This window comes from Onychomys torridus, chromosome 4 (genome assembly GCF_903995425.1).
Source record: "Onychomys torridus chromosome 4, mOncTor1.1, whole genome shotgun sequence".
In the NCBI taxonomy this organism is placed as follows: Eukaryota; Metazoa; Chordata; class Mammalia; order Rodentia; family Cricetidae; genus Onychomys; species Onychomys torridus.
In genome coordinates, this window is record NC_050446.1 from 1,883,166 (window position 1) to 1,897,588 (window position 14,423).

Genomic DNA, 14,423 nt, shown 5'->3' on the forward strand with positions numbered 1-14,423 from the left:
GTGGGCTGTGGGATATGCAAAGCTGTCTGGATTATATGCAAATACTATACCATTTTAGCATAGGTAGAGTCTTTGAACTGATCCTTTGCCCTACAAGATAGTGGGGGACAACTACTGCATGAGTGTAATGTAATGGTAGGATCTATTAATAGAAAGACAAATGACCAATATGCTACAGTATATGTTAGTACTTGGGAATATAGTTACAGAAAATAGGAAAAACTCAAAACCCAACAGCAGCACATTCTTTTGAGACAAAAAAATCTCACTGCATAGCCCCATTTAGCCTTAAAATTGACTCTTACCTCAGCCTTCAGGGTACTGGGATTATAGGAGTATGCCAACTACCCCAGCTACATCCCTTGAACATCTCTGACTCTATCAAAACCCCAAATGTCATGGCCAATAAGACAGTTCAACAATACTGAGTCTCAAAACATACCCTGGATTCCTTTTGGAACAAACACACTCATGGATTCCTTCCTATTCCCCACCATTTTTTTGTTGGTCAGTAAGCAAATTAGTACAACTTTATGGAGTCTTAAGGAAGATGCTTAAAACATCTTGCTAAATCTAAAAAGATACTAGTATATATTAGTTAATGAGTGCCAATTTTAGGCCCAATGTGGAACTAGAAAGACTTAAACACATTATAGTCACTGCTACACTAAGCTTGGCAGATGAATATTAACTTTCTATAACAAACCAAAGCTAAGACAGGTTGAGTAACTTGCTTTAGCTCACAGAGATTATAAAGCTTGGTGTAAACCCAGGCACCTAGGTGTTTCTGTTCTTTTCTGAGCTGTATCTTACTGCGTGGTGTCCCTATCTCCATTCTTTGCCTGTCCTCTGTGCTATGTCCTTCTAAAATTCAACTCTGGTTAAGGTAACTCTTGGTTCAGGAACTAGAACACAACAGGAAGTAACAAAACAAGGCTCAAAAATGTTATAGCAGGCCAATTCCCATCGGGTTCAAATCTTTTAAAGTAAAATAAGTACTGGGGAGACAGGTCAGCAGCAAAAGTCATTATTGCCATGGCAATCAAGAGGACTGCATTCAGATCCTTGGGACCCATTTTAAAGGAAAAAGCCAGGAAATGTGGTATGTGCCCCTAACTCCAGCACTGGCTACCACCAGTTTCCACAAGCACATGTGCATAACCCCACAAAGAAGAACAATTAGGGTCTACTGAGGGGCTCAGTGGCAGAGCACATGCCCAGCATGTGTGAGGCTCTGGGTTTGATGCCCAGTACCAAAATTAAACAAGCAAGAGTAATAAGGGAATATACAGACTGGTCTAGGTTCTTTGCTTTTTGTCAGTCTTTAAATTTTCTTTCCTTGCACTAGTTTTCACATGAATTTCTAATAGCATATCTCCCTGAAAAGGATGATACAGATTTAACCAATTCAATGAAAAACCCTCCCATCATTACAAATACAGATTATTTTCCACCAATAATTGCTAAATGATGGGCATGGCTTTGTTTTAAAGTCTGACTCTTAACTTGGGACTGCTGCTTTGAATTGTATTAGGGAAGTAATGGAATCATGTGCAAGTTAAGTCTTCTGATTAATTTCAGCCTAACTTTAAAAACCAAGACAAAAGAAAATTTAATTATCTTGGGTATACTTGCAATTAAAAATTAGAAAAGCCAGTTTATCTAAAAGTCATTCTTCAACAAATTATGAGACCAAGTTTTCTTTTAAATGTTCCACAAGCTGCAATCTTTCTACCACCACAGCCAAACATATGCCATAAAAATTGATCACTTGAGGCATGTTGAAGTGTCAGGTTTTGTGGCACTAAGCACATCCAATCACCACCATCTAGGATTTCTCTCATCCCCAGTCTTTTGCAGCCACCATTCTATCTTCTGTCACCATGACTATTATACTTTTGGAAACCTCTTAAACAACAGGAGTACAGAAAATCTGTCTTTTTCAAGATGGCTTCTTTCATTTAGTGCAATGTCATCAAAGTCAATCAATGTAGAAGACATAAATTTTTTAAGAAAAGGCATTTTTCTTTTAAAGGTTGAATCACAAGTCATATATATATAATCCTTATAAACCAGGTTAAAACTATGAAAATGTACAAAATAAGGGACTGAAGAGAAGTCTCAACGGCTAAGACTACTTGCTGTTTTTACAGAGGGCTTGACATTGGTCCCAGCACCACAAGGACACTCACAACCACATGTAACTCCAGTTCCAGAGGATGAGACACCCTCTTCTGGCCTCTATAGAGACCAAACACACAGATGGTGCTCAGGCAGACAAGTAAACAAAGCCATTACAAAATGAGTATAGTAAAATGCCTACATAAAGTTGATGCTTTTTATTATTTTCCATTTTCTCATGAGTAATCAAGCCTTCTTATTTATCTAAAAGTTAACAATATAGTCTAATAGGTTAAAAAAAAGGTAAGAGTTAAATTTTGATTTTCTTCTTAAAACCTCAGTGATGTGATTTCAGTTATGTAAAATGAGGGGACAGAACCTTACTATTTTATGAATTACCTAAGAAAGGAAAAAACACCAGGTGCTTTGCAGTACAATAACCCATGAACTAGGTGTAAGTCACTCCATTTTAGTCAATGAAAAAACTCACCAATCTCAAATTTACAGAGTAGGTTTACCTCCAACCACATATTAAATTAAGTCTAAGACTTTGGGATGTCCATATCTTTCTGGTCCCAAAGTTAATATTCCTCCACTATACCTTGGTACTACTAAGAAAAAGTACCAGGGGTAGAAGAGAAGTGTACGTAAAACAATTCTCTTACCTGTGTTGATGAGCTGAATGTAAAGACGTTGATACTGAAAATATAAAAGGCTGAAATGAGGGGCTGGAGAGATGGCTCAGTGATTAAGAGTACTGGCTGCTCTTCCAGAGGACCTGGGTTCAATTCCCAACACCCACATGATAGCTCAATACTGCCTGTAACTCCAGTTTCAGGGCATCCAACACATTTACATGGATATATACATGCAGGCAAAAGACAAATGCACATGAGATAAAAATAAATTATTTAGCCGGGCATGGTACACACGCCTTTAATCCCAGCACTCGGGAGAGGCCAGCCTCGTCGACAGAGAGAATTCCAGGACAGCCAGGGCTACACAGAGAAACCCTATCTCGAACAAAAAAAGAGGGAGGGGGGGTGGGAGGGCTGAAATGGTCTTCCTGTGGTCCTTTGGCTACTTCAGGACACAGTACTTTTTCTTCCCTCTAGAACTCTAAGTATGCTGGCTTCATGCCACTTCAAAGAAGTACCTCTAAAACTAAATATTTAAATTGCTATTTGAAAGCCCCTTTTACAATAGAAACTGCCAGGAACACAGGAAAATTAGTTTAATGTTAACATACTACTACTATTATCAAGATCATTTTATTTTTCTGACTCCTGCTAGCACATCTAAAAAATTTTTTTTGTTGGGCAGTGGTGGCGCATACCATTGATCCCAGCACTTAGGGAGGCAGAGGTAGGTGGATCTCTGTGAGTTCAAAAACAGTCTGGTTTACAAAGCAAGTTTCTGGGACTGCCAGAAACCTTGTCTTGAAAAACCAAAACAAACAAACAAACAAAAACCCAAATATTCATTTTTTTCTGAATATATTTCAGAAGCATAATATAATTTACATTAGCACTGTGTAAATATAAAAATATGAATGCTGCTGGGCGTCGGCACATGCCTGTAATCCCAGCACTTGGGAGGCAGAGGCAGGTGGGTCTCTATGAGTAAGCGGTCAGCCTGGTCTACAGAGTGAGATCTAGGACAGGCTCCAAAACTACACAAAGAAACCCTGTCTCAAAAAATATATATGAATGCTTTAAAGCATTGCAAGGTCTATCAAAGATTTTTTTTTTGTCCTTTTAGGAAATTAGTCAACATTATTCCCCCTCATGCACAGTTAAGAAAAATGAATATCCACCTCCTGTACTTGAGATCTGAAACTTCTGATTATGCATCCCTCTGTTATCTCTGAGAATTTAATGTCAAACAAACAAGTCTTTCAGTAGAAAACTAAAACCTCAGAGAAATGTACTAGCAGTTTTTCTATAACTTGCTTGTTTTTCAGAGGAATATCTTAAGAGCAGACCAGAAAAGTTTGATAGAGTTCCAGTCCATACTGACAAAGGGATGGACGGATATTAGGAAGTGTATCAAGCACATGGTAAGGCAGTTCATTAGCATCTTAAATTACTGTAATAAAAGTAATTTGTGCAAGAAGATACAAAATTCACAAATATTTAAATTCCATAGATGTTTTAAATCTACCTGAAAAAACCATTTCTTAAAGCCAAAATCAAAATCAAAATATTATAAACATAGGACTGGTTAAGTATTTGATTCTTGAAGTCAGACAGAAATCAGCCTTTTTTTTTTTTTTTTCAAGACAGGGTTTCTTCTTGTATCCCTGGCTGCCCTGGAACTAGCTCTATAGACCAGGCTAGCCTTGAACTCACACAGATCTGCCTTCTTCTGTCTTCAGAGTGTTGATTAAAGGCATGAGCCACCACCATTGCCACCCCCCCCCCCCCCCCCCAAATCAGCTTTAATTTGAATACACAGAGGATGCAACAGGTAACTCACAACATCAAAGAAATAATTTTTCTTCTGCAAGTAATTAGAGGTCTAGACACAGAAAATCCTAGGTCACAGCAAGAGATTTATATGACATATCCCTACTCTCTATTGCCAGAAAACAGTTAATTCATCAGGATACCTTCAAAGGCACAGAGCTCATTACAAAATATTAAAACCATTGGCTATTTCCATCAATATCCTACATATACTCAACATTTAATCCAACTTAGATGTGAATGACTTACTATACTTCAAACATTCTGAGTCAAGTTGGATATAGTGGCCTTTAATACTAGCACTTGGGAGGCAAGTGGATCTCTGAGTTCAAGGCCAACCTGGTCTACTACTGGCTTTTAGGACTTGAAACCCTATCTCCAAACAACAGTAACAACATTCTCAGTCGCAGAAGCCAGGTTGGCCCCTGGAACTGGCAGAGGACATATCCAATCACCAAATTCTCAGCCCAAAGGAGATTTATTACTAGGAGGGGCAAGTGGGGAGGGAGTGGGGAGGTGCAAAGGCAGCAGCAAACACAGCAAACAAGCCAAGAAAACAAGAGAGCAGGAGAAGCAAGAGAGGGTGTTTTTGCAGGAGTGGGTTTTTAAGGGGGAGTCTGTGCTAGGGTGAGCTGGTAAATCCTGATTGGACAAGTTAGTCAAATAATGAATTTTGATTGTTGGACCTTGGTGTTTTGTTTCAAGAATGAGTCATGGCCAAATAAGGGACTAGGCCTTGGGGGCTAGCTTTAGGAATGTCAGGGATTTTAGCAAGTGAGAGGGAAAGGGCAAAACCTGCCTGCAGTGTTCGCCATGCTCAGGCCTGTTAGAGCCCTTCAATAACACTTCTTTTAAGTGGGGCAAGACTCATCCTTAGAAGAAGCAGATCCAGACTGTACACTGTGGGCTGTAATGGAGGATAATGGAAATGGAAAGAGAAAGTTCAAAAACAAATTACTGTTAAATTTGAATAACAATGTTAAATTTATCACAGAAACTCATAGTTAACATGCCATAAAAGTCCAACACAAGCTACCAGTGAGATGCATTTCCAGCAGCCAAGAGAAGGATACCCAGGCTACCCTAGCTACAAAAAAAAAAAAAAAAAAAAAAAAAAAAAAGGTAAGACTTTGCTATGAAAAAAAAATATATTGCCACAAAGATTTACAGAGCCCAAAGACTAGTGGCTGATGATGTAAGGGCTGATCTGATACAGCCTTAACCAGAAACTTTTAACAATTATGCATTGGGTTCTTGGGGAAGTACAAGCTTCTAAATTTGGCAGCGTAGCCAAACAATTAAAATTTATTTTCATATTTTATTGCCAACTATTTAGTGTCAATTATGAACTTTAAAGACAGAATTAGGGTTTTATTTACTTTTTAATGACTGAAAAAAGGGGCAGAGGTACTTGGGTCTCACAAAACTCTACTCTGAAAGAGTCTTCAGAGTGTTATGGTCAACTTGAAAGAGAAGGGAAACTTCTAGGCCATGACTTGCACACTTCCATATTTGGTTAATCTTGGCACATGAAAAGAAACAAGGCTGTCAACACAGTGGCTACAATCTAGAAACAAGGCTGTCAACACAGTGGCTACAATCTAAGTGTAATTTACCCATCAATACTGTTTTGCTTACATGTTTTTTTAAGACTAACAATACCAGAAAATGATGAAAGTGGAGGAAGACAACCAGGTAACCAGTTTGTGAAGAAATGAAAACATTCCTGAACAGTCTTAGGGGAGGTAGCATTTTCCTTTCAGGAATATACATCTATTCCTTATCTCTGGATTTCCTTTCCTCAAGATCTAACCATGAAAATTTGTTTAAAAAAACAAAAGCAATACATACAAAGTACAAAAATGATTTAGATACATGGTTAAACAGGGACCTGAAGGTAAACAGAGTTCTAGTTTCAAGAAACATTGAATCTTATAACTTATTTATTCACTTGCTAAAGAAGCCTAATGATATCTGACAATCTTGGAAGCAGCAAAGATAATTATGGACAGCCTATGTCAGAACAGTTTCTTCAGCTGTGTTTTGAGGGTCTGTGTGAGTCTGCTTGGCTAATGTTGCAATTCTGTGACCTACCAAGGTAGAGCCCACTGCCCAGCATTGCTTTGCTTAGCTTTTAAACTCAAGACTTACACACACACTCACACACACAGTTGAAGAAACTGGAAAATGTACCACAACGTATCAATACGTATGTAGCCCAGGCCAGGCCTTGAACTCAGGATCCTCATACTTCAACCACTGAGCATGACATGTAAATTAAAATGTATATATATATATATATATATATATATATATATATATATATATATATTCAAATCAATCATGCATCCAAATTTTAATTCAAATTTAGATCTATAAAGGATGATCATAAAGAACTCTCTTTTGTTCATTTTCATTTCCTAAGTAAGTTCTGGTTAAATCTTCAATATAAAATATAATCTAGGGTTGGGGGATTTAGCTCAGTGGTAGAGCGCTTGCCTAGCAAGCGCAAGACCCTGGGTTCGATCCTCAGCTCAAAAAAAATATATATATATCACCATATAGAGAGATGAATTAAAACGAGTCCCTAGCTTACGTTACAAAGTTAAGCATGCACTTGGTGGTGGTGGTGGTGGCGCACGCATTTCTGTGGAGCGAGTTCCAGGACAGTGAACTTGAAAAAAAAGTTACAAATGCACTTCCTTGGCCAACAAAGCTTTTTTCCCCCAAAGGACTTTTCAGTTAGAGTTTCACTACCTTCCATTGTTTCTTTGCCTAAATAAACAACGCAGCTGGAAGCCCATGTACTTATATCACCTTCTTATTCACAAGAGTGCAAAAACATGTGTTGATCTAAATGAAAATATCAAATACACTGTGAAACTGTCCCTGACAGTTTTCTCCTGTGGGGGAGTGGGACCCACGCCCCACAGACTTTCCCAAACCCCCAAATCTCAAATTGAAGTTGGAGCACGGTTTTAAAGAGTGCTGCGATGCGAGCATGATCAATTTAATAGTCTGCTTAGAAAATATGCTTCCAAGATAAGTGGATCCTTCGGGTACCACAGGTATGGTTATGCCTGCAACAACAGGTGCAGACTACAAATGTAGGTATTTGACAAAACTACGGTCCTGACTACTACTAGGGAATGGACAGCGCACTCCTGGAAGCCTGAGGACAGTCTTGGGGCTGACTCACGTAACCCTGAAGGGTGCTGAAAAATCAAGACACAAGGCGCTGGAGTAGGCAGTTGTTTCTTGTAGACTCAAAGAGTGCGGTGCCAAAGACACTTTAATTGCAGGTGGAGAGTACGAGGCAGAAAACACCAGTAAGAGAAAGCAGAGCGACACTGAAAGCGAGCAAGTCTTTCAAATTAGGCGCAGCCAGGGAAGCCAGCTTAAGGCCCAAGCCAACGTCAGTCAGTCAGTCAATCAGTGTCTCTGAGACAGACAGACAGACAGACACACACACACACACACACACACACCAGGCAGATCCCCAAACAAGACTGAGACCAAAACACAGAAGTGGAGAGAAAACTGCTATGCCGGGAGGGGAGAGACTTCGCCAAAGGGAGCAGTTACAGGGTTTGGAGACAGACACCCTCCCAGACAGGGGGAACCGGTTTGGGCAGGGGCTCCTAGAGGGTAGGGCCCGCGCATGCGCCATCTGCCCTCGGCGGCCGCTTCCCCACACCCAATCTCCGCTCCCCTCAGAACTCGGCCCGTCGAGGGAGCCCCCGCAACTCCTGGCCCGACCCCGCCCGGCGGGAGAAGGCACCCGGGTTCCAGCCGGGGCGGCGGAAGTGCCCCCCACCTCCGGGCTGAGGAGACCATAGTGAGGAGGGGAACGGCGACCGTACCCGACCTGCTACCGCCGAGCGCCATCCGGGAGGCTCCGCCGCCTGGCCTCCCCCCCCCCCCCCCCCCCCTGCTCACGTGAAGTGGCTCCTTCCGCCCTCTGGCCCGCCCCCCGCCCCACCTGATAGGCCCCGCGTCCTCCCGCGAGGCGGAGCTTCCTTCGTGCACCCCTACCTGGGTTCGGAGCCTGCCGGAGGATCTGCGCCTGCGCGCAGGGCTCAGCCTCTACAGCCAGCCACTTTGGCTGGAGCCAGAGCTGGAGCTGGGGGCTGGAGCTGGAACCAGAGTCGGAGCCAGAGGCCTGGAGGCGCCTCAAAGTTCACCTTTATGGAGAATTTAGGCTGACTCAACTCCCCCAACGTTTCTGAGGCGCGCAGAGCCTGGAATTATGACAGGTGGTTTTACAAAAACATGTTTCTCATTTCAGCTTTACCTCAAACCTGTGAAGATTATGTGATAGAATCCGATCTACAAATTCAGACTTCAAACTCCTTAGAGTTAGCTCTTTCAGGGACTGAAGAAACTAGGAAGGAATAAGATATTTTCAGACCGTAACTCGACGATGAGAATTTTATTTGACAAGTATCAAAAACAGAATACAAAGCAACAGGAATAAAGCCAAGTTTGGAGTTCCTGTCCGGAATGAACACATACTGTAGCAGAGAACGAAACAAGCAGTGTGCAAGTTTTTAAAAAAGTTATTATTTTGTTGTTGTTACTAAGGATTGAACCCAGGACCTCATGCATTTACCACGCAGCTATAACCCCAGACTTTTTTATTTTTAATTTTGAGACAGGGTGCCTTGAACTCACTTTGTAAAGCAATGAAGCCTTGAATTTTTCATCTTCCAGTCTTGACTTCCTAGGTAGCTGGGATAACAGATCTTTGCTACCAGGCCAGGCATTGCTACTACACAAGACTTAGTAATTTATACTTCTAATTGATAGTCTTGGTCCACTAGGGGTTGGTTCTTGGTAGAATTGGTGTTACTGGGCGCTGTTTCTCCGGGAGCAGCTTAGTCCAATCAGTGTTAGTAGGTACTGTCTCAGGGAGCAGTTGTTCCCAGTTGGTGCAGGATGTGCTTATGGTTCCAGTGGTTGTTGGGTTCGTAGGGGTTGTTTTTGTTTGTTTGTGGGTTTTTTTTTTTTTCTTTGGTGAGGGAGCAGGGAAAGGTAGCTGTTTGGTCCCTGGGACTCCAATGGCTGAGGCCTAGAGGCTAGAGACCTGATCTGCCGGTCTGGAGATGGGGGCTTACCTGTTCCCAGTCGGTGTAGGGTGGACTTATGATTCTGGTGATCTGGTTCGGTGGCTGGGCGGTGCCTTCTTTTGTGTTCTCAGGTCACAATTTTGCTCCTTTGTCAACTCCTCAGCTGATCTTGTTTCTTCAGACTGCAGACTATAGGCTTCTCCCCAATGGATCTCAGCTGAGCAGGTTGTTCAGTAGGGCAATCTTACCAACACCTCTAAGTTGTTGGGTTTTGCAGGATCAGGAGCTGGGCCCTGGATTGGCCTCAGGCAGAATGTTCAGGTCCGTTCTGGTTGCATCCCTTGGAGACAGCTCCTTCCCCAAGTGCACTTTGCTGCTGTCCTTCCCCCTAGACTGTAGCACGAATTCTAATTGGTCTTAATAATAAAAACCCTGAGTCAGATATCAGGGTAATGCTGAAAGATCAGAGAAGTAAAGGAGCAGCCACTAGAGAGACTTCAGACTGAAAGAGGGCCGAGCTCCTGTTTCAGCCCGCATTACATTCCTCTCTCAGTAATTTATACTTCTAAAACCACTTACTCATTATCCGAAGTACACTGTTTCACTGTTTTCCTAGTGAGTCCTTTACAACATGAACCAGAAAAGCAATTTTTAAAAAAAGTTTTATTGCTATAGTTCCTTTGTGTCTTGTCCTTTACAAAACACCTACACTCCCAGTGGGACAAGGATGATGTTTCCTATTTCCTTATATACCTATTTTAAAGTATTGAAATAATATGAAGAAGAAAGTATAACCTTGAGAACTCCTCACAAAATGTTTTCTATCTTAGTAGCCAACTTTCATATATTCCTTGATTCGTAAGTATAGTCTACAGTTAAAAAATAGAAACAAGTTAAAACAAATAAGAATGTCATATTTCACCACCAATGGTAACAGCTGACAAGATTGGTTTAGTGATCCAATGTCTTTTTTTGACAAAGGGCGTCATGTAGCCCAGGCTTGCTTCAAACTCTTGGTCCTTCTGCCTCCATTTCCCAAATGCTGGAATAACATACCAGTTAGTAATCTCCTTTTTCAATTAACAATATATACCTTATTTCTGATTATTACATCTAATTATTCGATCATTAAATGCATTTACTTATGCCCTTTAGGTGTTTTTAAAATATGCAATTTGAAGATGAATGGCTCTTTGCAGATACCTGAAAAACTGAAGTGCAAAATTCCTGGATTTGAATAAAGTTTGCCTCAAGAAATCTACAGTAAGTCACTGAGTTTGTCTTCTAAATCCTACATTTTACAAGGTAGAAGCTGATCAGAAAGTTCAATGGATTTGAGACAAACATTCTGGACTAATACATGTCACTTAGGATGTTGTGTTAAGACTTCTTGTTTCCTGATACTAGATACAATGCAAATTATTTAGTATATAGTATTACTTGTTGTGTATAATATGGGATATTGACACTGAAATAGTAAAGATACTTGGTTTATATACTCTCCTGGACTCTTTTTTCTTTCTATCTGTATCTCATGTATTCCTGGCTAGCCTCATATAAAGCAGATGACGACCTTGGACCTCTGATCTTATTATATGTGGGGTGGGGTATCAAACAAGGTTTCTTGCCCAAAAGGCAAGCACTCTACTACCTACGCTAAATCCTCAGACCCTACAGGATCTTTTTACTGTTGGTGTTTTGAGACAGGGTTTCATCATGTAACTAGAGTGCTTTTTAAAAACAGACATTATGTTGGGCAGTGATGGTACATGTCTTTGATCTCAGCACTCAGGAATCAGAGGCAGGGGGATCTCTCTGAGTTTGAGGCCAGCCTGGTCTACAGAGCGATATTGTTACTGTCCTTTCACATATCCAAGGGCACCTTTGTGTCTATTGACTGAAATGCATTTTCCTTCTTTTAGCATTCAGAGATCTTATTATTCTGGCTCTTGCCTACCAAAGTACTTCATCTTATAATAGCCCCAAATTCTACTCAGACGCTGTACTTAATATGATCTGAGGTTTCAAAGCCACCTGCTGGTAAAAGTTAAGCATACTTAAACCCAAAATTAGTTTCCTGTGAATAATGTAAGTTATCACGTGACATTGGTAGGCACTAAAATAGATTATATAAAGTCTGCTTTTTGTTTTGTTTTGTTTTGTTTTGTGACAGAGTTTCTCTGTGCAGCCCTGGCTGTTCTGAAACTCGCTCTGTAGACCAGGCTGGTAATTGAACCCACAGAGATCCACCTGTCTCTGCCTCCAAGTGCTGGAATTAAAGGGCTGTGCCAATGCTACCTGGCTATATTTGGTGTTTTTAAGAGAAAACTCTGGTAATAATAGCAGGCAAAACAGGGGGTTAAGAGTCTGGAGGTTGCATAAGATCAGGAAAGTTAACCAAAGTGTTGTGGATGATTGATTGATAAATAAAATGCTGATTGGCCAGTAGCCAGGCAGGAAGTACAGGTGGACCGGAGAGAAACTCTCCAGCTACAAATTACACACAAGACGGATGAGGTATTTAAAACACACCCCCATTCAAACTTGCTGATTAGTTGCTCAAATCTGCCCTGGAAGTCTTCCAATAATTTGTGTGTATGTGTATATGCACATGTGTGTGCAAGAGGGCACATGAGCATGTACTGTAGAGGCCAGAGGACATCATAAATGTTACTCAGGTACTGTACTTTTCTTTTTCTTTCTTTCTCTTCCTTCCTTCCTTCCCTTCTTTTCTTTTTTTTTTTTTCTGAGACAGGGTCTCTCATTGGCTGGAGTTCCCTGATTAGGATACACTGGCTGGCCATTAAACTCAAGACCTAGCAGACTCCACCTCCTCAGCACTGGAACTGCAAGTATTCACTGGGAGGCCTGATTTATTTGTGTGGGTTCTGGGGATTGAATTCTAAGGATCGGGTCCTTCTGCTTGCACAGCAAACACTTGACCAACTTAGTGAACAATCCATTCAACCCCATCAATCAATACTTTATTTTCATTATTGTACTTTTCAATGCCAGAATTTTATTTAGGCTCCTTTGCATAATATTTTTCCTTCATGATATTCTCATTTTGTTCATATACTGTTTTCTTGACTTCATTCATTACTTCAATTTTTCAAGTAACCTCAAAATAGATATTTTAAAGTCGTTCTCAGATATGGCTAAAATGCATGGGTCTCTGGGTTTGATTAACACCAACACCCCATAATATTTTTTGTTAAATATTAAATCAGATATCTAAGCTTCCTTGGGATAATTTGTGGACTTAATATTTTCTTTTGAATGGACCATACTTTCCTATTTCTTTATATGCCTCACAATTTCTTCATGCTTCTAAGAAAATATTTATTTACTTTTATTTTATTTTGATTTTGCCTGCATGAATGTTATGTGTACCACATGTGTGCCTGGTGCCTGTAGAGGCAAGTAGAGGGAATCAGATCCCCTGGAATAGGAGTGTTCTAGTTAGGGTTACTATTGCTGTGATGAAACACTATAACCAAAGTAACGTAGGGAGGAAAGGGTTTATTTGGCTTATGTTTCCACATCACTGTTTGTCATTGCAGAAAGTCAGGACAGGTACTCAAGTAGGTTGGGAACCTGAAGTCCAGGAGCTGATGCAGAGGCCACAGAAGAACATTGCTTACTGCTTGCTGCTTGCTGCCAAAGGCTTGCTTTCTTATAGAATCCAGGACCACCAGCCCAGGGATGGCCCCACCCCCAATGGGCCAGGTCCTCCTAAATTAATCACTAATGAAGAAAATGCTCTACAGGCTTGCCTGCAGCCTGGTCTTCTGGAGGCATTTTCTCAGTTGAGGTTCTCTCCTCTCCAGTCTCTTTAGCTTGTGTCAAGTTGACACAAAACCAGCACATGAAGTTACAGACAGTTGTAAGTTGCCATGTAGGTGCTAGGACATGAACATGAGCCCTTTCCAAGAGCAGCAAGTGCTCTTAACCACTGACCCATCCTTCCAGCCCTGCTTTGTGATTTTTGAACTTACTGAAAATTAAGACATTTGAATCGTATGTGGTGATTGTAGAAATCAAGATCTCACTCATCCCCCTTATTTGATGGGTTTTTAATTTTTGTTTTGTTTTTACAAATATGAGTGTTTTTGCCAACATGTATGTCTGTGTACCACATGCATATCTAGTGGCACTCAGAGGCTAAAAGGAGGCATCAGGCACCCTGGAACTAGAGTTATAAGTGGGTGTGAGCTGTTATGTTGGTAATTTAAACCTGTTGTTGGTTTTTCTCTTTTGTGGTGCTGCCACCTAGCTCCCAAATATATCACACACAGAGGCTCATTCTTGATTATAAATGCCTGGCCTTAGCTTGGTTTGTTTCTTGCCGGCGTTTCTTAACTTTAAATTAAACTATCTGTCTTTTGCCTCTGGGCTTTTACCTTTCTCTATTTCTGTATACCTTTCTTTCTTACCCCATTGCTGGTTGTGTAGCTGGGAGGCTGGCCCCTGATGTCCTCCTCTTTCTCTCACCCCTAGATCTCCCAGATTTCTCCTTCTATATATTCTCTCTGCCTGCCAGCCCCACCTATCCTTTTTCTTGCCTTGCTATTGGCCTTTGAGTTCTTTATTAGACCATCGGGTGTTTTAGAAAGACACAGTACACAGCTTCACAGAGCTAAACAAATGCAACATCAACAAAAGTAACGCACTGTGGTAATGTATTTGTATCTAAGAAATAAAGCTTGCCTGAAGATCAGAGGTCAGAAGCAGCCATAGAGGTCACAAACCTTTAATCCTAGCA

General features: G+C 41.0%; 1 protein-coding gene across 3 annotated transcripts in view; it reads right to left on the reverse strand.

The window, feature by feature from the left end:
* The window catches only part of Rabgap1 (RAB GTPase activating protein 1), a 124,193-nt gene that overhangs the window by 104,040 nt on the left and 5,730 nt on the right, over positions 1-14,423 (reverse strand). Inside the window, exon 1 of one of the 3 annotated variants that reach the window (XM_036183978.1) lies at positions 8,458-8,515. The exons of 1 other annotated variant lie outside the window; for it this stretch is intronic. The gene's annotated coding sequence lies outside the window, so the exon portion shown is untranslated. Of the gene's footprint in view, positions 1-8,452; positions 8,516-14,423 lie in introns of those variants that run through there. One more of the 3 variants, XM_036183980.1, reaches the window with a different exon arrangement.